Here is a 20,512-nt window from a genome sequence, read left to right on the forward strand (position 1 = left end):
TCAAATGCCATTATTTCTCACTGAATATTTAAAGAGATCCCTCGGCAAAGATGGATTTGCGCGCTCCTGGGGTGTGAGCCTCTCACTTGCCCCAAACCCCCAGGAACGTGATCAGACCTGACCATTTTTAAACCCAGCACTCGCCCCCACCCGTAAGTCGGCGCGCTTCAAAACACACCAATGCGCACCCTCCAGGGTGCACCGACGCTTCCAGGCGCACTTGCGCCTGTGTTTGGAGCCGTCCTGAGCAGTCTGTAACATTCTTGCCTTCTTGAAAGTCCCGACCTCCGGGCAATAGAGTGACCAGAAACCCAGTGGAGCTGGCGGTCGTACAAACCCTTCTCATGGTGTGCTACTCGGGAAGATCCGGGGAGAAGCTTCACACGTGCTCGCTGTTGGCTCTCTGTGTGATTAAGGGTGGGGGGACACCTCACACAGATAACGAACGAACGAAAACGCAAAAACTGCTTCGCTCCGTTTAATTAAAAATAGGCGAGCGGAGACGAATTAATTGGGGGTATCTAAACTTTTAGAACTTTTTTCGTTTTTTGAGTCCTCGACGACATAGAGGCGGGCGCCTGACTCTACGAGCGGCATCCCCCGCTAATTTCTTGTTTGTTTTCTTTCCCTTTGGCCGGGAGAGAGATGAGGGGAGGTGGAGGAGGGGGGATGGGAGGAAGGGGACGGTTGGAATGGCCGGGAGAGGAGAATTGGTCTTTATTGTTGGTAGCGATACATCAATTACAGGCCATTGTCTCGAGCCCAAGTTACGCGGTTCGCTGGTGCGGTCGCCAAAGTGTCAGCAAGCTGGCAAGGCCCCGCGTGCCGCGGAGCAAAGACATAATTAAATCAATAAAAATGGACAGAGAGTGAGGGTTAATTTTTATTTTTGAACCGGTCGAGAAAACGAAGGCCAGTGAGGTGCCACAGCTGGGGTCCCTCCGAATGCACAGCACACCTCCAGGCCAGAGCACTCCATGGGGTCCTGCCCTCCCAACCATGGATGGGGGCTGCTTTGGGGAAATACGGCGAAGAGGTTGTGGCTTGGAGGTTCCTCAGGAAGGTCTGGTATTTGGGGATAGATACCCAATAGGGAATGGCAGTGGCCCGAAGTGAAGTGACAGCTGCGCAGGGGTCGCGACCTCTCGGACCAAGACGAAACGCACCCTGGGGAGGCGCTTAGCAGTCGTGCAAACTGCTTTTGAGGGAGAGAGAGTGTGTGAGGGTCTCTGTCCTTCCACTGTATCACCTCAGTTTCCCGATGTCTAGTTTGTCCTCAGTGAGTTGGCTGACCCGAGGGCCGTGGCCTAAAGCCGCTGCCACAGCCTAGTTCCCAAGGAAGGGATTTCCGTGTATCTTTTTGTTCGAGCTCCTGTTTTAGGACGGGGTGGTGGCATGAAGTCCTTTCATTCTGAGGCCTGGTTCTTCTGTCCGTAAAGTTTTCTAATTATGGCCCAGTCCGACCCCGGTGTGGAATGGGGCCTGGGTTGAGGCCTTGTGTGGGCCCCTGACTCGGGTTCCATCGGTGCAGGTAGAACACCCTACACCCGAAGTGGAGATGGTCCCTAAGCGCTTTGGCTATGCCCCAGCTTCCGAAATCTCCAGTCCAAGGCCCCAGGCCGGGACTACAAGGGCAGTAGAGGAGGTTTCGTTTTCCTGCGCCGGGCAAAAAGCGGCAAAAAGGCGGCAGCGGCGCCCTGGGGGCGGGGAGCAAGCGCGTCGATGGTATCAACATTATTGATGAGAAAACGTTCGGGGCAGGAGCCGGGAGATCAGGTTCCCAGTCCCTCCCCTCCCCGGAGGTGGGTGGGGCCAAGTGGGTGGTGAGCTGGTTGTGCATGGTGTGTGTGTGTGTCTCTGTGTCTGTGTGTGTTTGGGGATGGGGCGGCTGGATGCATCACCATTAACCACCTGGGGTTTATTTGTGTTTTTCTTGCCTGGATGCCTGCCGGGTGGGAGTGGGAAGAAGAGGGAAGAAAGATTGAGGTGGCTTGTTCTTCTGCCCTTAAGGTTCTATTCTGGATTTGGGGTTTTGGGTTGGTGGTGGTGATGATGACATAAAACAAAATACAAACTTGGAAAGCATTCCGTAGGTTCGGCCTTTTTCCAAACTTGAAACTGCGCTGTCCTGGGAATTTCAAAGACTCTTTTTCTTAAGCGAACTGCTGTAGTTCAAATACTAACCTCCTCTAAGATCTTGGCGCAGCTTCGAACCCGAGGCCCTGGGAGAGCGAACTGTGTGCTCTGCCCAGCAGCTCACTCCTGGCGAAGTGGAGAAGGGCTCAGATTGGGGGTGGGGGGACAGACCCCTGTTCACCTGCAAGGACCTTTTCTAGACATGTGTTCCTGTGGCGCAAAGACAAGACGCCCAGATGCTGGTTCTAGAAGGAAATTCAGTCGCTCGCAACGGAGGCAGGATTCCACCCGGGCAGTGGATCCCAGTGGATGGAAAACGTCATCTTCCTCTCCTTACAGGGTTATGTTCACACCGGCATTTATAAACGGAATGGGCAGGGGACCGCAAATGCTCCTCCAGGTTGCGCTTAAGTTCTCCGTGCCCCTCATGCAACAGTGCCTCGCTAAGGGGTGTCTGGGAATAAAATTCCTCCCAGAGGAAATGTCCCGAGGCAGAGAAAGTGGAAAAGACTAATCGAATTTATAAAAAGGAAACCTTTGCTTCCTTTTGGTTAAATCCTTTTGCGGTTTTCTGAGCGAGAAAAAAAAATTACCACCAAGCAATAGCGTGTGGCTAATTCTTGGAATGAGTAACCAAGACGTTTAGAAAGCCCAGCAGGGTGCACAGATTCCCCTGAAGCGCTAGAAGTAGGTCCCCAGGATCCAGCGAAGAGTGATTGGTTCTCATTAAATGCCTTCAGTTGAGACTGAAAGTAAGGTCTCTAGGGCTCCCGCTCTGGTGTGGGGGTGCGTGCATTTGGGGATGACCAACCGCGGGGCGCCCACACATGGACGAAGCGAACCTCCTTCAGCACCAATTTTTTTATTTTTCTTCAGTTATACTGTCACTTTTCTCTCTTTCACCAGCAAAACTTTCTAAACCACAGGTTAAACGTTTTCAAAGATATTGGCTTTATTGAAAGACTCTGTGTCTTGAAATTCTTCCCGGTGAGGGGCTTTCCCCCACTAACTTTCATGGAGGGGCAAAGAACCTTTTGGTTTCATTTTGTTAGAAAAACAGAAATGGCAAGGTCTGGTTTCACGACTTGTCCTGTCGGGAAGGCCTGCTTGTCACTCACGTGAGTGGGGATATACAAGTCCCCCGAGAGTCAGCTGAGTCCTGGCTTTCACAGGCAAAGCTTTTCTGGGTCCTTCCCTATTCCTCAGGGAGGGGTTTCCTCCTTACAGTGTCTTGTCCCTGGATGCCAGCTTGACTCGGCTTTCCCTCTCCTTCAGGTCCCACCAGACCGGCAGCCTCTTCGAACCTGCGTTTCTAAACGGTGTACTGGTGCATTCTAGCATCCAACTCCAGCTGCAGCAACAAGATGCTTCTCCTCACCCTAACATCCAGCTTAATATGCAGCAGGGAATTTGAGATGCTTCCATTCCCACCTCCAAACCCGAGCCGCCTTGCTTTCTCTCAGGAGAGAATTCTGAAACCATCCAATGTGAAGAAGGAGCTCTTGTCTTTCTTTTCTTCTCCCCTCACAGGTTGTCATTCTGATCTCTGTCTGCCTTTAACATTTCCCTAACTTGCCCTAGACCGTTAGGCATATTGTATTAAAATACAATCCCAAGAGGATCGTGCCCCCTGAACGTGGCTGAGTTTGTAACATGTTTAACCTTGGGATTCTGGAAAGACTCGTGTAGGTTTAGCTCCAGCTTTTACTTGGGCTGTGCACATGCTCAGAACCGAACCCAGGCTGCTGGGGGATGGTTTCTTCCGCAAACCAAGTACGTGATTTTGGAGGGGGTGGGGTTGGATGAATTCCCTGTTTCCCAGGTTTGCTTTCATTTTTTTCTTTCCACCTTGGGCCTCACAGCACCTTCAGTCTGGGAAAGGCGTACTGAGCAAATCAGCACCCATGCTCTCAGCTCCCCTCCCAGTCTCTGTCAGGCGCATCCCGGCTGTTTGCAGGGCAGGCTAAATTAGCACGTGTGCTGTTTAGGGGTTGAGAGTGTGGAGTCAGAGCAGGCTATTCAGGTTTCTCAGTTTGGGTGTGTCCTTTAACCAGTGACCAGGGGAGATAGCCCGAGGCTTGGTTTGTGTTCATATGTTGACTAACCTCATTTAAAATAATACCATGACCCTCTGCTCCCTGCTTTGTTAAGTGTATAGCAGAGCATCGGAATAATGCTGGCCAGTGTCTAGCAAGGAGCCAGCTTTGCCTCTTATAAGCAAATCTGCTTCCATGAATTCCTCCGTTTGCTAAATGGAGATGATAATGATAACGCGTATTCCATAGGGTTCCAGCGTGGTAAAGGAGTTAATACGTGTGAAGGTTTTTGGATGATGCCCGGCATGTAATTACAGTGCAACTGTTAGCTATTGTCATTGACCTCACAGGTTTACTGTGGGATCAGATAATACGATGTGGTCAAAAGAGTTCCACTTCACCTGTCTGTCCATTCATTTATTCATTCATTTCTTAGAGAGAAATGTTGGGTGGGCATGGGGGATGCCACTGTAAAAGGCTCACATTCATTTCATTGCTTATAGTAATAAATCAAAAGGATTATTATTTTGACTATGCTATTGCCTGGCTTAGTGTTAAGGGGGAGGAACAAACAGCTCAGTGGCCAGAGTAAAAACAAGCTCGATCTAGGTTTTATAAATCTAATAAAGAAGTCTGAGACTAGAGTAGATTGTCCATGAGCCCAGCCGACTTACCCAGGTGGGTCCTGGGACCAGAGGCAGGCCTTCTTCATGCTTCTGGAAGGTTGTGAGCCCTGTAGGCACAGGAGTCGCTAGCTGCTCAGGTGCCAGGCTGTGCTTTCTGGCTATTTGGGTTTGTTGTGTGGAGTCTCCTGGGTCATGTCCAAAACAGGGCAGGGCAAACAGGACAATAAGAAATGTAGCGTTTCACTAGACAATAGTGACCAGTTATAGTGCCCTATACTTGCTTTTCTGGAGTCTTCCCCCAGCCCTTCTCTTTTCCCTTGTCAAATTATGAAAAGTTCCCCCAGCCATTCCAACCAGGCATCTCCCTGTTGCCCGTTCTGCTCTCAGAATAGCTGCCTTTTGGTATAGACTCAGACCCTGCAATGAGGGCTGCTCCTTCTGCTGTTAAGATTACAGCCATGTTGTGGCTCAATGTAATCGAACACCTCCAGGCAGGATGCAAAGCACCCTCGTGAACTCCCTCCCTGTGTGCCGTGAAATTAAAATGGTTTTTACGGGTGGAATCTGGGAAAGGAATGCAGAGTGTGCAGCCGTCATACCTGCCAGCATAGCGTTGCTGGCACCGCCGGTGGGCACGCTCCTTGTGGTGCTGGCTTTCTCAAGAAGCTCCCAGATGCCAGCTTGTGGAGGATGAGACTTACCCGCAACACCCTCTCCCCAGTGGAGAAACAGATAACACTTAATCTGTCACTTGATGTCCTTCTATTCAAAAATCATGCCTAAGGGCCACAGGGCCTTTTCTTTAGAGGCTCTCAGGAGCTCGGCAGTGTGTAAACTATATGTGAGTGTCTTTCTGGTCCCTGCGGCCACAGTTGAGGAGTGAAACATGATCTAGCATTTCTGATGATTTGTGGGAGCATTGCAGTGGCGGAAATGGCCGGACACTCCTGACTTTGCTCACCATAGGCTTGAAGGTCTCAGTGGCTCTGTCCATCTGGACTGCTGACCTGGTATAAGAAGGACCTCCAGGGAGAGAGAATATGAGCAAAGAGGGCAAGACCATGATGGGGACATCCACTGAAACAGTTTACTTGAGTAATGGGAGCTCACCAACTCTGGCCAGGGAGCCAGCATAAGATCAAACTAGGCCCTCTAAATGTGGCTGACACCCACACAGTTGTTGTATGGCTAGGGCAGACTGCGGGGGGCCATTGGCAGTGAGACCAGGATTTATCCCTACTGCTTGTTCTGACATTTTGGAAGGCATTCTCTTTGGAGGGATACCTTGCTTTGCCTAGATATAGTAGGAAGGGCCTTGGTCCTGCCTCAAAGTGATATGCTAGACTTTGCTGACTCCCCATGGGAAGCCTTACCCTCTCTGAAAAGTGAACATGGGGTGGGATTGGGGGAGAAAGTGGAGGGAATGGGAGGAGGGGAAGGAGTGGGAACTGGGATTGGTATGTAAAATGAGAAAAGATAGATTTTTTTTAAAAAAATAAATTAATTAATAAGAAAGAAAGACCTCCAGTGTTGGTGGGTGGCCCTGTGAACATCTTTATTCCTTTGGGGAGTGCCAGGATTTTCAGAGGCGGAAGGGTTTTGTAAGCTAAGAAAGCATAAGTCTCCAGTGGCCCCTCACCTGCTCACCCATTCATCCCCTTTCTCACAAATCCGTGGCAGCGACAGAGACAAGACTGAGCAGCTTAGCATGCCAGTGGTGATTTTAAGCATGCAAAATGTAAGAACAGTGACCAGGACAGAAAAAGGTCATGATCAGTAAAAACAAAATCTGTCACCCAAAGGGTCCCTACTGTAGAACTTCACTTATATGAAACTCTAGAAAGTCGTACTGATCCATGTGCCGGACAGTAAATGACGGAGAAGGTGATCACGCGGAAGTGGGGGGGGGCTTGTTAAAGGGAATGAGGGGACTTTTGGGGGTGTTAGAGATGTTTGTGAGCTGGAGTGTAGCCATAGCCGGCAGTGCCCTAAGACTGATGTTGCCGTTCACTTTAAGTGGGTGCTCGGCAGTGCATGTTAATTGTGTTAGGAAAATGGAAAGTGTAGCACCTCTGAGATGTCTCAGATGAGCCAGTTAAAGGACCTGCCACAAGGCTGACAAGCTGAGCTCAATCCCCAAAACCCACATAAAGAAGAGCGGAGAGCCACCAACTCTTTAAGTTTTCTTCTACTTCCACACATAGCTCATAGCGTGCACACCCCTCCTCCTCTGTGCACGCATATACAATGATAACACCCAGAGTGAAAAATTTCATTTAACATTTACAGGAGTGGCTATGGTCTATTAAGGATTTAAAGGGGGAGGGATCTTAAAAGTGCTTCGTTTAAACTCTTGAACCCTAAAGGTTGTCTCGGGCTTCTCACATTTGGCTTGATGACAGCACAGTATGGAAGTGGGACTGGGTTGCCGCCAAGTCACCTGTCTTGGTTCTGGAAGGAGCGTAAAGTTTTGCTCAGGCGTAGCTTTTTAGGGGTGTACTGATGCTTCCCATTGGTCTCCTAGAAACAAAAGACTCCTGAGTGTCAGGAGTTCGTGGAGTCTGACAACCAAACTTCCTGCTGGGAAGACAAAGGGTACAGCTTCCCGAGGCACTTGGGTCCAGAGAGAGCTCAGGTCTGTGGCTAGACACACTCCCAGTCCCAGCCTGGTATGCGGCTCCCTGACCACATGGTTGTGTTGGCATGCAGTCACCTGCTGTAGTGAGGGTCATCTCTGGTGGTCTCATGCAGTCACCTGCTGTAGTGAGGGTCATCTCTGGTGGTCTCATGCAGTCACCTGCTGTAGTGAGGGTCATCTCTGGTGTTCTCATGCAGTCACCTGCTGTAGTGAGGGTCATCTCTGGTGGGAGACCAGTAGGTTAGTTTTTCTCCCACAACCTGTCAGGGACCAGTATTTGTGCAAACATAATAAAATATATTACCATAAAAGTGAAATAGAAAACAGTCACACAAAATACAACCTCAAATTATCTTGTATTGTCTGCCTCTCGCCAGAACTCGTTGCTTATCATGGACTCTGTGACGGGCTGTGAGAAGTAGCCACGGTGCAGAGTTGAGAGGGTGGCAGTGAGCTTTCCTGTGTTCACGTCCTTCTTTCTGTGAGAAAACAAACCTTGGGACACCGTTATTAGGATTCTTAGCTACTCACTGTAGTGAAATTTCATTTGTATTTTAGTAAATAAAGCTTGCCTGAAGATCAGGGAGTAAAACAGCCACACGGATCAGCCTTACAGACCAGGCAGTGGTGACACACACCTTTAATCCCAGTAGCCACACTAGTTTGCCATAGAAACCAGGCGGTAGTGGTGCACGCTTTTAATCCCAGCATAAGAGACAGATATAAGATGGGAGGAGACAGGTCTCAGACACGGTCTCAGACTCAGTCTCATTCTGAGATTCCTGGAGGCAGGATCACCATTTCGGACTGAGGCAGAGGTAAGAGCCAGTGGCTGGCTGTTTTGCTTTTCTGACCTTCAGGTTGAACCCCCATTTCTGTCTCTGGGTTTTTATTAATTGTGCTACAACCTACAGTCACAAAGCCCAGTTTAACAGAGAGCACTGGGGAGTACACAGGTTCTCCTACAGGAGGGTGAAGGAATCAGGGCTAGCCTGTCCAGAGTTGGCCCCCAGCATAACTCACAAAGGTCCAGAATAAGCTCATGATTGTTTCTGGAAGCACATCTCACTCTGGCCACACAGGAGCCAGAAAGCACAGCATCCGCCCCATGGTGTTTACACACAGGTCTTGGATGCGGAGTCCAACCTTGCTGGGAAGCCTTTGGTAGTCATGTCATAGCTGCAAGGGAAGCTGGGACCATGGATGCATGGCATTTTCAGCTTCAGTTCTGGGAAGCATCTCAGGTGCACGGGGTAGGCAGCTCCCTGAGCTGGAATGAACCAGAATGAGATCAGATATCTATGTGGGCCCTTTCAGCCCCGTGTCTCATCAGAGCATTCCAGAGCCTCTGAGCACAGCTGGGGGCTTCCTCAGACAACAGGGCCAGCACCCCTCTCTCCACTCCCTGTCCTTCGGTGGGCCGTGGCCCTGCCACACTCCTCAGTTCTGCTTGCTGGGTTTAGGAGTCTTGAAGCCCTCAGAAGAATCTTGGGGTGCCTGCAGGAAAAAGGGAACGAAAGGGTGCCTGCCATTCACTGCTTTCTTTCTTGGATCTAGGAAGATGTGGTCCCGGGTTAGCTCACTGTACCCTCAGAGCCCTTTAAAGTGTTTCTGCCATTTCTAGTTCCAAACATGGGAGTGGAGGTATGTGCCATTTCTTTGGGGTTCTCTGAGCTGTGGGACTGCTTATTGCCTACAATCATGTGTCATTTTATCAGAAAATGAAATTCAGTCATGGTGGCACTTACCCTGCACACTATAGGCTGAGATAAGGACCAACAATTCAGACCAACTTGGGTTGCATCGTGACATCTGTCTCAACCTCTACACTTCGCACAACAAAACAATGACAACCTTAGAACTAAGTGAAACTAAATGACATCCCCCTCAAATGTTAGAGCCCTCAGGAAAGGAATGAGTTGGGGTGGGACTCACAGCAGAGGTGTGATCTGGACTCCTTCCATGTTTGTAATATGCACAGCAGAGGTGTGACCTGGACTTTTTCCATGCTGGTAATATCCACAGCAGAGGTGTGATCTGGACTTTTTCCATGTCGGTAATACCTACAGCAGAGGTGTGATCTGGACTTTTTCCATGTCGGTAATATCCGCAGCAGAGGTGTGGTCTGGACTTTTTCCATATTGGTAATATCCGCAGCAGAGGTGTGATCTGGACTTTTTCCATGTCGGTAATATCCGCAGCAGAGGTGTGGTCTAGACTTTTTCATGTTGGTAATATCCGCAGCAGAGGTGTGGTCTGGACTTTTTCCATGTTGGTAATATCCGCAGCAGAGGTGTGATCTGGACTTTTTCCATGTTGGTAATATCCACAGCAGAGGTGTGGTCTGGACTTTTTCCATATTGGCAAGATCCGCAGCAGAGGTGTGGTCTGGACTTTTTCCATGTTGGTAATATCCGTAGCAGAGGTGTGGTCTGGACTTTTTCCATGTTGGTAATATCCACAGCAGAGGTGTGATCTGGACCTTTTCCATGTTGGTAGTATCTATTCAAGGGTACAGATTTGCTAGGCTCAGGAGCTGTGGCTGCTCTGTGGTTTTGCTGTGTGGTCTGTAAATGCCTTTGATTGCGACCTGATGAAATGGTAGTGAGCTTAGAGTAAAGCTAAGCCCGCCCCTGTGACTTAAACTGTCTTTGAATCCCTGATTCCTGATGAGTTGCTAGCTGGTTCCAGCTGTCAGTTGGTGCGACCCCAGCCCCCACCAGGCTTCCATGCCTTAGGACAGGCAGAAAGTTCCCAGTCTGTTTTTTCATCCCAGTGAGTGTAAAGCAGGGCATGTGTTGAAAGAGCCAGGATTTGGGGAAAGGAAGTCTGCATTAGCAGGCTGTATTGTGCCATTAGCAGAAGGATTTGGCCTGAGTAGTCTCACCTGGTAGAAATTCACGGTAGTCCTCTGTGGACTGAAGGACTTCATCTGTGCACTTACCACCAGACTGTCACCCCCAGGGCAGCCATGGATGTTGTTGAATTGATTGAATGTAGATGAAGGTTGGGGTCTATGTGTGCATACTGTGATGGTTTGCAATTGGAACACTCTTAAAGGCCTGTGTGTTAAATATCTGTTTGGTGCTCAAAGTGAGGCTACTGGGAGGTGGGGAACCTTTAAGAGGCGGGGCCAAGGGCAAAATGTACAGGTCACGGGGACTTTCAAGGGACCCAAGACCCCTCTGTGTTATTTTGTTTGTTTGCTTTGGCTTTGATTTTTGTTTGTTTTGCTTTGTCTTTTCTTCTTTCTGGCTGTGAGGTGAGCAGTTTGCTTTGCTCATGGCCTCTCTATGGCACCCTACTGACCAATGAGCAAGGGGTTGGAGTGAGGGCTCAGAGGTTAGGAGTAGCTCTTACAGAGGGCACCTGAATTCAGTTCCCAGCATCCACATGGGGTAACTTATAACTGCCTGTAACTCCATGGAATCCAACCTCTTTTGGTCTCCCAGGACATCTATGTATGTCCTCCTCCCTCTCCCTTCCCTCCTCTGTCCTTTTCTTCTTCCCCCTCTCCCTCCCTCCCTCCCTCCCTCCCTCCCTCCCTCCCTCCCTCCCTCCTTCCCTCTCTCCCTCCCTCTTTCTCTCCTCCTTCTTTCTTATACATCCACACACAGAGAAATAGACACACACACACACAAACAAATATTTTTTTAAGAGCCCAAATAAACTTTTTCAGTTGCAAGTTTGTTATCCCAGATGTTTGCTACGGTGAGTGGGAGCTGATGCCAAGTGCTGATGGAGGCTGCTTAGTAGAGGCTGCTGATTACAACATAAGCTGCCATTACATAGAAGACCACAGACCTGAATGCCGTCTCAGATAACCCATGGATTGTGCTAGGATGAAGATCGGGAATTAGAAGGTCAAAGGTGGGCCCTGAGATCCCAAATTTCCGATGAGTTTCTCAGCAAGGTTGCATGTCATGGACCGCTCTTTGTAAAGGATTAAATGCAATTGGCAAGCAAGACTAGGTAGGGTAACAGCGCAGTCACCTTAGCTGGTGACCTTCCAGTAGGATGTGACCCACTCCCCGCCTCTTACTGTATGAACTATTCCTACGGACAAGAGCATACCCTCCTTTTTTCCCCCTAGGAGCCCTGAGAGTTGCCTGGCTGTGGTCTCTTATATTTTCTGTATTTGGTGAACGTGATGGGTCTAGTGGCTTTTTCCTCTGAGTCACCGGCCAGCGGTATGACACCTGGGATATCAAACACCTGCCACATGCATAGCAGGCTTTAGGCGCTGCAGGTGGCTGCTCTAATGATGCTGTGTTTTGAGGCTCTCTGGCATCTGCTCGAGTTCTCTAAGCAGTCCAGTGACCTTAGACACTGACTGTATAGGCCCTGGGAGTGGTTAGAGCCTCAGCATGCCAGCTCTATTAGTTTTCCTTGCGGTGACAAAGTATCAGACTAAAACAACTTCAAGGAGGAAGGACTGATTTTGGTTCCCAGTTTCAGAGGTTCTGAACCTGTGTTAGCAGATTTTCTACTTAATTCCATTGGGGGACAGAGGGAGGATGCTCTTCATATTCAGGGCAGGTCTGCTCCCTCTACTAACCACCTCCTGAAAACACTCTCACAGACACTCCCAGAAGTGTGTTGTGGGATAATCTTTCTGTACACTGTGAATATGTGTCTGTTTCATTTCATTTGCTTAAGGAACCTTCTGATCAGTTTAATAAAGAACTGACTGGCCAGGGCTGGAGAGAGGACCCAGAGATTAAGAGCAGTGACTGCTCTTCGAGAGGTCCTGAGTTCGATTCCCAGCAACTCCATGGTGGCTCACAACCATCTATAATGAGATCTGATGCTCTCTTCTGGTATGCAGACAGAACACTGTATAGATAATAAATAAAATAAATCTTTTTTTAAGAGAGAGAGAGCTGAGCAGTCAATAGCTAGGTAGGAAGGATGGGTGAGACTTCTAGGGAGAGAGAGGAACTTGGGGGGAAGGGTCTGAGAGGTGGGAGATTCGCTATCAAGAGGCAGAGGAAGTTGGGCATACAATACTGAGGAGAGTATGTAGCAGAATGCAGATCAATATAAACGGGTTAATTTAAGTGCTAAGAGCTAGTTGGGAACAAGCTTTCATAATTAATAAGGAGTCTGTGTGTCTGTCATTATTTGGGAGCTGGTGGTCCAAAGAAAGTCCAGCTCCAGAAGTGTCCTTCACTGATCTCTCAATCCATTCAAGTTGCCAATCAGGGTTAGCGCCTCTCCCAGCCACGTTCCTGCTTCCGTGCCTTTGCTTGGCGCTGTAATCTTCAGCCGAGGGTAATTTCCAGCCCAGGGTCAGTGTGTAACATTTGGAGATTTTTTTTTATGGTTACAACTGATGAGTGCTAGTGGTCCTTAAAGGTCTGAGACTAGGGAGGATGCTGGACACCTGTAGAGCACAGGACGGCTTCCCACAACAAGCTGTGTAGGCAGGCCAGTGTTAGTGATGCTGGTCAGGGTAGTCTTTTGGCCGAAGTGGTCCATCCTGCAGGAAATTCTTTCCATTTCTGCCTTGCAGTCTCCTACAGCTTCTCTGATCTGGCTTGGGAATGGAAGTTTTCAATGTTATTTTCCTAATTTGTATTCTTTTGAGTCTAAATTCAAGGCCACTGAGGGTTGTTTCCTCATGCTGCTCGCTGCCTTTCATAGGATACGGTGACTGTGGCATTCCACATTCTCTTCATGCAGTATGTGTCGGGTGGAAGGGAGGAAAGGAGCCCTTTGGTTGTATGTTTGTGCTGCTTTAGAATTGGGCATTGCTGTTCTAGTTACTGTTTTCTACCCTTTCTGACTGAGATCAGTAAGGGATGTCCACCAAGAATTTGGGACAGACTACCTAGACCCACTCTGGTTGCAAAATCCAGACCAGTTGCTCAATTTTATTGAGAAATAAAATTGCTTTTATTCAAAGCAAAAAAAAAAAGAAAAAGAAAAAAGAAATGTATTCTAAGCAACTAGTTTGGAAGAATAAGCCCTCCACCCCCCTCAGCAACAACAGCAAACAAAACACAAAAAACTTGAGGATTGACAAGATGTGGCTTCCTTTAAATAATTTAATTTGGGCCAGGCAGTGGTGGCGCACGCCTTTAATCCCAGCACTTGGGAGGCAGAGGCAGGCGGATCTCTGTGAGTTCGAGACCAGCCTGGTCTACAAGAGCTAGTTCCAGGACAGGCTCCAAAACCACAGAGAAACCCTGTCTTGAAAAACCAATAAATAAATAAATAAATAATTTAATTTGGAATAGATCTCACTCAACAGCACACAAGACTTCAAAACACCTTCCCTGGCTTCCCTGGAGCCGGTATTCACCATAGACTCCGAAGGGGCATTTTGTCATACACTGTATACAGGTACACAATGGATCAGTCCTAAGAGGAGGCCCGGCATGTTGCCTCCTGAAATGGTTTCTTTGCTGTAGGCCTGTTCAGGGGATGTTTATCAGAGAGGATGGACAGGTCTGCAATGGACGGGCCTCCGTTCTGTCTCCAGTGGCCTTTTATTGCTAGTGATAGGTACCATCAGTGTCTTGCCTGAGAAATGGCCCTGCTGCAGGCTCCTCTGTCGGAGCATCTTATTGATCTGTGCTCTGCCTCCTTCCAGAAGACAAGAGTAGTAAAAAGTCAGAGGCTGCTGGCAAGAGCAGCTATGGCACTGGGAGCTGCAGCTGCTCTCTGGGGAGAATACAAGTGTCGTCCTCCCTTACAGCTGTCTGTCCAGCATCACAGAACCTAGATCCAGAACACAGCTGGACTGGACAGTGACCATCCAGCAAGACGAATGCTGCTTCTGAATTTTTTTTCCCCATTGAGGCTGTATGGCTGAGATTCATTTTCCCCACCATTGACCCATTGGTCCTCCATAAAATAGGATTGGAAGCAATTAATCTGGGGCAGAACGCCCCTAGAATCTCATTCATAAATAATCCTTCTTGGCCTCCAGCACTGGTGTATAAATAGAGATTTATAAGCTCAAACCTGCAGGCCAAACTGCAGGAAGCAGGGTGTACCCAGCCTCTGGCTCTGCACATGAGTTTAAATGCTTGTGATCAATATATTGCCATAAGCACCAGGGAACAATTTTATGATGTTTACGTAAGATTTTATAATATAGAAGAGACAGGATCTGCCACCAGCTCCAACCCGGGCATAAAATGTATCTTCTAAATAAAAACACAAGAGCACATTGGCAGAAATTCTACTGTGTAGCTGTGACAGCTGTGGAGACAGATCTGCAGAGAGTAGGCTGGGAGAGGCTGAACTCAGACTCAGAACGTGCAAAGGTATGGCATAGGTGGGGACAATGGCATTGATGAGTTATAGCTGTGTGACTAAGGGCTCTGGTAAGAGTCTGGGGGATGATCATGACCCCCTTTTGAGCTACATGACCTTGGGTTACTCAAGTTCCCTCTGTTTTCCCTCCCATCAGTTTGTTGACGATACCAATAGTATCTGCCTTCATTTGGTTAGGCTTTTTTTCTTCTTCGATGATACAGAGGGTTTTGATCATCTCGGGTTTCAAACCTGCTAAGCCAGCATTCCACTACTAAGTGACAACTTAGCCCCACATAAGCTTCCTCTAAGGATTCAGTGAAATAAAGTGTATAAAATGTTTAGCTCAGCCCAGCAACATATCACTTAATAACAGAATGGAAGGAGAAGATGCTGATGGCGGTGATGATGGCGGTGATGATGATAATGGTAATGGCACTGGTAAAGATGATGGAGATGGTGATGATGGTAAAGTATAGCCAAGTAGCTTACTCATTGGCCTCTTACCTCTCTCGGCTAATGTGATAGTTTGAATGTAATTGGCCCCAATGAGCTCATAGGGATTGGCACTATTAGGAGGTATGTTGGAGGAAGTTTATCTCTGTGGGAGTGGGCTTTGAGGTCTCTTATGCTCAAGCTATGCTCAATGTCTCAGTTCCCTTCCTGTTGCCTGGATCAAAATGTAGAACCCTCAGCTCCTCCAGCACCATGTCTGCCTGCACGCTGCCATGTCCCACCATGATGATAATGGATTGAACCTCTGAAACTAAGAGTCACCCAAATTAAACGTTTTTCTTTATAAGAGTTGCCATGGTCATGGTGTCCCTTCACAGCAATAGAAACCTTAACTAAGGCAGCTAATCACTCCCAAGCATGGATGGTGACAAAGAGGCCCAGCAAAGCAGTTACAGCTATGTCTCTGAGATGACTGTTTATCCTGCAGAGCTGGCCTTGGACCTTTTCCCTCACTTTCTCTGGCTTTTTGTGCTACCATTGACTATGTGTCTGGAGACTGCAAACTCATTTTTGCTATAATGACTAGCAAGCTCTGGCTCACTATGCCAAACTTTGAGATGCCAAGAAGGCAACAGTTTTACCAGTGTCACCATTCAATATTTCTGTGTGTTTGATGTTAGATTTGGAAGGTCCAAGTCTTCATATCGTTGTGTTCATCCAACATTGCCAGTTTATAGTAAATATGGCAAGTGGGAGAACCAAAGCAGCCAACATCTAAGTGTAGAAGTTATTAGTTAGATAACCAGGATTCTGGGCACCCTTTCCGGGAACAGAAACCCATTTTGACTCCAGCCATCCCTTCCTGGGACCGTGGGAGTCTGACACCATCTCAATAGTTAACTGAGTCTGATCTAGTGCCAGACGTTCAGAGGAATGCCTTGCAAATGCAACTACAGTAGAGCTTGACAACAGCCTGCAAAGACAGCCCCGTATCTGTCAGCATCCTTGGCAGTGAGCAGCAGAAGCTGGCTCACTGTCACAGGGAGAGGAAGTTTACTGGGAGGGTATGGGGGGCCTCTAGATCTGTCAGATGGATGGAAGAAAAGGCTCTGAAAAGAGTGTGTACTCGCCGGGCGGTGGTGGCGCACGCCTTTAATCCCAGCACTTGGGAGGCAGAGGCAGGAGGATCTCTGTGAGTTCAAGGCCAGCCTGGTCTACAAAGGGAGTTCCAGGACAGGCTCCAAAGCTACAGAGAAACCCTGTCTTGAAAAACCAAAAAAAAAAGAGTGGGTACTCGAGGGGCTCAGAGAGTCTGGTGGGCTGTAGTTTCTCTTCTGGAGATGCTCAGAAGATCGATCTGTTCCTTGGGTCCACTCTCATTGCTATAATCAGTTAGATTGCCAGCTCTCACCTGAGTATGCATCGAGACCAGCCCTCTGACCGAGAAAGAGGTCTTCTCTGTTCTTGTCCCTAGGGTCAGGCAGGCTGTCTTTTGCCATCATTGTACACCACTAAGGAATCGCCAAGAGGAATTTTAGAGACGGAAGGCTAAGATGGTCCAAATGGGTAAACACCTGTGCAACAGTACGCATCTTCTTTTTGTAGAGATTAGTAAATAGGTGCTCAGAAGGGTTGGTACCTTGCCCAGTTTCACACCAGAAACAAGTGGCAGAGCAGGGCTTGCATTCAGGATTTTTATATTCGGGACTGTTAATCAAAGCTCTGTCTTTGATTAGAGGATGTGTCGGGTGGAGCAGGCCAGCTGGCAGCATTGCAATAGCCTAGGGATTAACAGATGGAAATTTAGTGCCTCAGGTGCCGGGGGTTCTTTAGCCCATGGCTGTAGGTGTGATCTCAGCTGCCTGTTCAGGTTGGGCTCCCTTCTAACTGCAGGGCTAGTTCTGCTCATGAGGGTGCCTGTATGTGTGTCGCGTTCCACTGGAGAAATCCAGAGAATATTTTGATAATCACTTTAAAGCCCGCAATGAAACTTTCTCAGATGCTTCACGTAAGCATCCCTGAGTCTCGTTGCCTAGAAGTGGGACTTGTGGCCACCATTCAGACACCTGCTGGATGCAAGTAAATTCAGCTTTACCCCTGGTACTAGGACAGAACCCCAAACTGCATGACCTATAAAGGTGATGTGGAGAGAAGAGGCAGGGGCTGCAGTGATACAGGGCAGGGTTTATCTCCGCACCCTGCTTCCTTCCACATGTGACTCCCCGGATTCCCTGAGGGAAATGGGCCATCTGGAATAATCCACGCTTCACTAAGAAGCATCAGATGCAACTTTCACCTTAATTTCTGGATTTCTGAAAGGTGTCTGCTGGTCCAGGTCCCACCCCAGCCCAGAAGCTACACTGAACTTGCAGATGGCTCTCTGGAGGACCCTGAAGGGTAATTCCTAGATAATGAGTTTCCGGGCACAGTCCCACAGAGGGGAGGGACAGCTATGGTTGGAGCAGAGAGGGGAATTTCCCCGGCCATTTGGGATTTGGCTTGGCTGTTGTCTTCAGGGATCCTGGAAATGTGTTCCCTCACCTCTTACTCCAGAGGATTCTCTGAGAAAGGTGTAGTACTGACGGGTCTTTCAGCAGGCAATGGCTCCAGAACTGTACAACTGGATAGCACATCGTATCTACCAACAGAAAGCCCATAGGTGGGTATGCAAGTCCACGTCCTACCACCAGGGCCGGAAGGCCGTCTACTGTCATTCCACACATTGTGGAGAGGTACCTGCCCCGAGCTCCCTGAGGTCAGGACTGTGTATGAACCAACTCTGTGCTCTGGAATGGAGTTCTCCTGGCATGGTATAAGTGGAGGTGGATGAAGGAATTTCTAAAGGTTCTCCCTCCAGGCCAGAAAGGAAAGTGCTCAAGAGAGATGCAAGACACTTGTTGAATTTTGAAAGGTTGGCTCTTTGGACCTGGTGAACTGCAAAAGACATTAGATATGTATGCCTGCCGATCCGTGCCATGAAGGAGCATCCGGAAAGTCTAGGAGGAGGTCGGCTCCATTTGTGCGGGCTCGGGCTTCTTAAGTCTTCTGTTTCTGGATTGAGCTCACAACCAAAAGTGCTTCCTAGAATGTCACGATGTTGTGGAGTGTGAACGAGAATGTCGCAAGACGTCGGCAAGTTTGCCGTGGTTTTATTGGCTTTCTAGAGCTCCATGTATTCCAATCAGACAGCGTCATTCTGTGTAGCAACCAGAGATTCAGGAGAAAGAGAGAGAAAGAGAGGGAGAGAGAGAGAGAGAGAGGGAAAGAGAGAGAAGGATCAGGGAGAAGACAAGGGCAGGAGGGTAGGAGCTTCAAACAGCATTTCTATGGCTCTGCCCGCCACATACCATGTGACCCTAAGCACGCTCGTCCTTGTGTACGGAGCCCATGTTTCCATATACACATGAAGAGATACATTTCTTATCCCTGTAGACTTCGCTGCCCCAGCATTTCATGTTCCCGCTGTGCCCCAACTGGTTGCACTGAATTCCTGGGAAGGACAGGGTTTTACTGAGTCACTCAGCAGGTTGGGAAAACAGCTGAGAAGTGAGCCCACTGTAAGAATAAGACCACAGAGTATCCTGCTGCCGCAGTCAGATTGGATTCTGGGTGAAGACTCGCTGAATACATGAATGAATAAAGGAATCAGTGTGTGTTAAGTTTTCAGAGTTAATGTAGATTGCAAAGATGCTACTTCTATGAGGCTCTGGACCAGAGGGAGGTCTGGTCAGAATGTGGCTAGATGCTTTTTTGTTGTTGTTGTTGTTTTGTTTTGTGTTTCAAGACAGGGTTTCTCTGTGTAGCCTTAGCTGTCCTGTCACTTGTTCTGTAGACCAGGTTAGCCTGGAACTCACAGAGATGTATCCCGTCCGGCGGGACAGGAATGGGGGGGAGGTTCCTGATAAACCTGGAGGGGAGCAATGGAAGGGCTTGAGAAAGTAAGTCTTCCAGGTGAGCCGAACACTTGGTAAAATCTAAAAGTGGGATTCTGGAGTCCTCAAATCTAAACAGCAACAACAATAATCGTAATAGCAATAATAGTAACATATAAACTTAGGTATAGCATAAAGGAGGCTACCCCCAAACCCCGTATAGGCTGCTCGTGGTTTCCTTCTAGCTCACTTCCTATCAGTTCTGCTTTGTCACCTTAGCTGGCCCAATTCATTGTGGTTCTCTCCAGGACCTCTGAGGGTGCTGGCCCCTGCCCGGACAGCTCTTCACCAGCTCTAACATGACTGGCTCGTGCACCGTGGGGGAAGGGCTCAGATGCCTCTTCAGGGAGACTGCCTTAGCTAAACTGCCTTAGCTAAACCGGGATTTAGCTTGCCTGTCTGCAAATGGCAACTTTGTTATGTCAACTGTAAAGAACAGCCCCTGGGATGTAGTAAATCCTCAAGGAATACTCATAGAGAGAACAAAAGTGGAGTGCCCCTCCGCTTTTGTCAGAGGGACCAGCATACACTGGAATGGGAGGCGCATTTTCAGGTCACCAAGCTTTGCCCCACCCTGCACCTGGCATGGCCTTTCCTTCATCGGGAAAGCTTGCCATAGTGATGAAGGAACAAAGACAGGTTTCCCTCTTGTAGGTGTTTCTTGGCTCTACTACTTCCCATAAGTGATATTTTACATTTATTTGAGTACCTGATTCGAGAGTCACCTAGGATAGAACCAAAGAGAATGTCAAGAATGCTGTTTTTTCAATACAAAGGTTTCCCTTTTCTCCTAAGGTGTAAGCCACACCTCCAGACTCAGCCTTCTGGCAAGTAGAAAGGGGGGGGGGCTTGGGAGTCCTCTGTAGGGCACGGAAATAACATCTAAAAGAGCCTGGGTACAAACAGGGTTTGAGTGAGTTGTATAATGATTTGCAAAGGGTATACTAGTAATTAGAACTTGTGGAAATGAACGCATGGCTTGGGTTCTATCCTACAAGCTTCCTCGGCCTCTGCTTGCTCACACCTCGCTGCTGGAGCCCTTCCTAAGTCGGTGGTGGCTTCGGGTGGTCCCGGAGACTCTCCTTGCCATTCTTCTAGAAGCATGCTGGGGGACACATGTTGGTGGGAAGAGCGCCTAGACTTCCTACCGTGCTGTTTGCTGGATGGCGTTATGACTGAGCCCTCACAGTTGAAACCATTAAAACGGCTGTCCTCCTTTTAATTCCTCGTGGTCGATCTCATTCCTGCCTTAGAGAAACCTCTGATTTTCGCTTGTGAGATGCTCGGCTGAGCTTGTCATACCCTAAAAGGTGATTTCAGTTCTCTGATGCCAAAGAACCCTTTTCTGCTAATCAAAACACAGCTGCAGAGGCCCGTGTGATTTGCTAATGGGCACCCCAACTCGGGGGTATGTCTGTCTAT

This window comes from Microtus pennsylvanicus, chromosome 6 (genome assembly GCF_037038515.1).
Source record: "Microtus pennsylvanicus isolate mMicPen1 chromosome 6, mMicPen1.hap1, whole genome shotgun sequence".
Lineage (NCBI taxonomy): Eukaryota > Metazoa > Chordata > Mammalia > Rodentia > Cricetidae > Microtus > Microtus pennsylvanicus.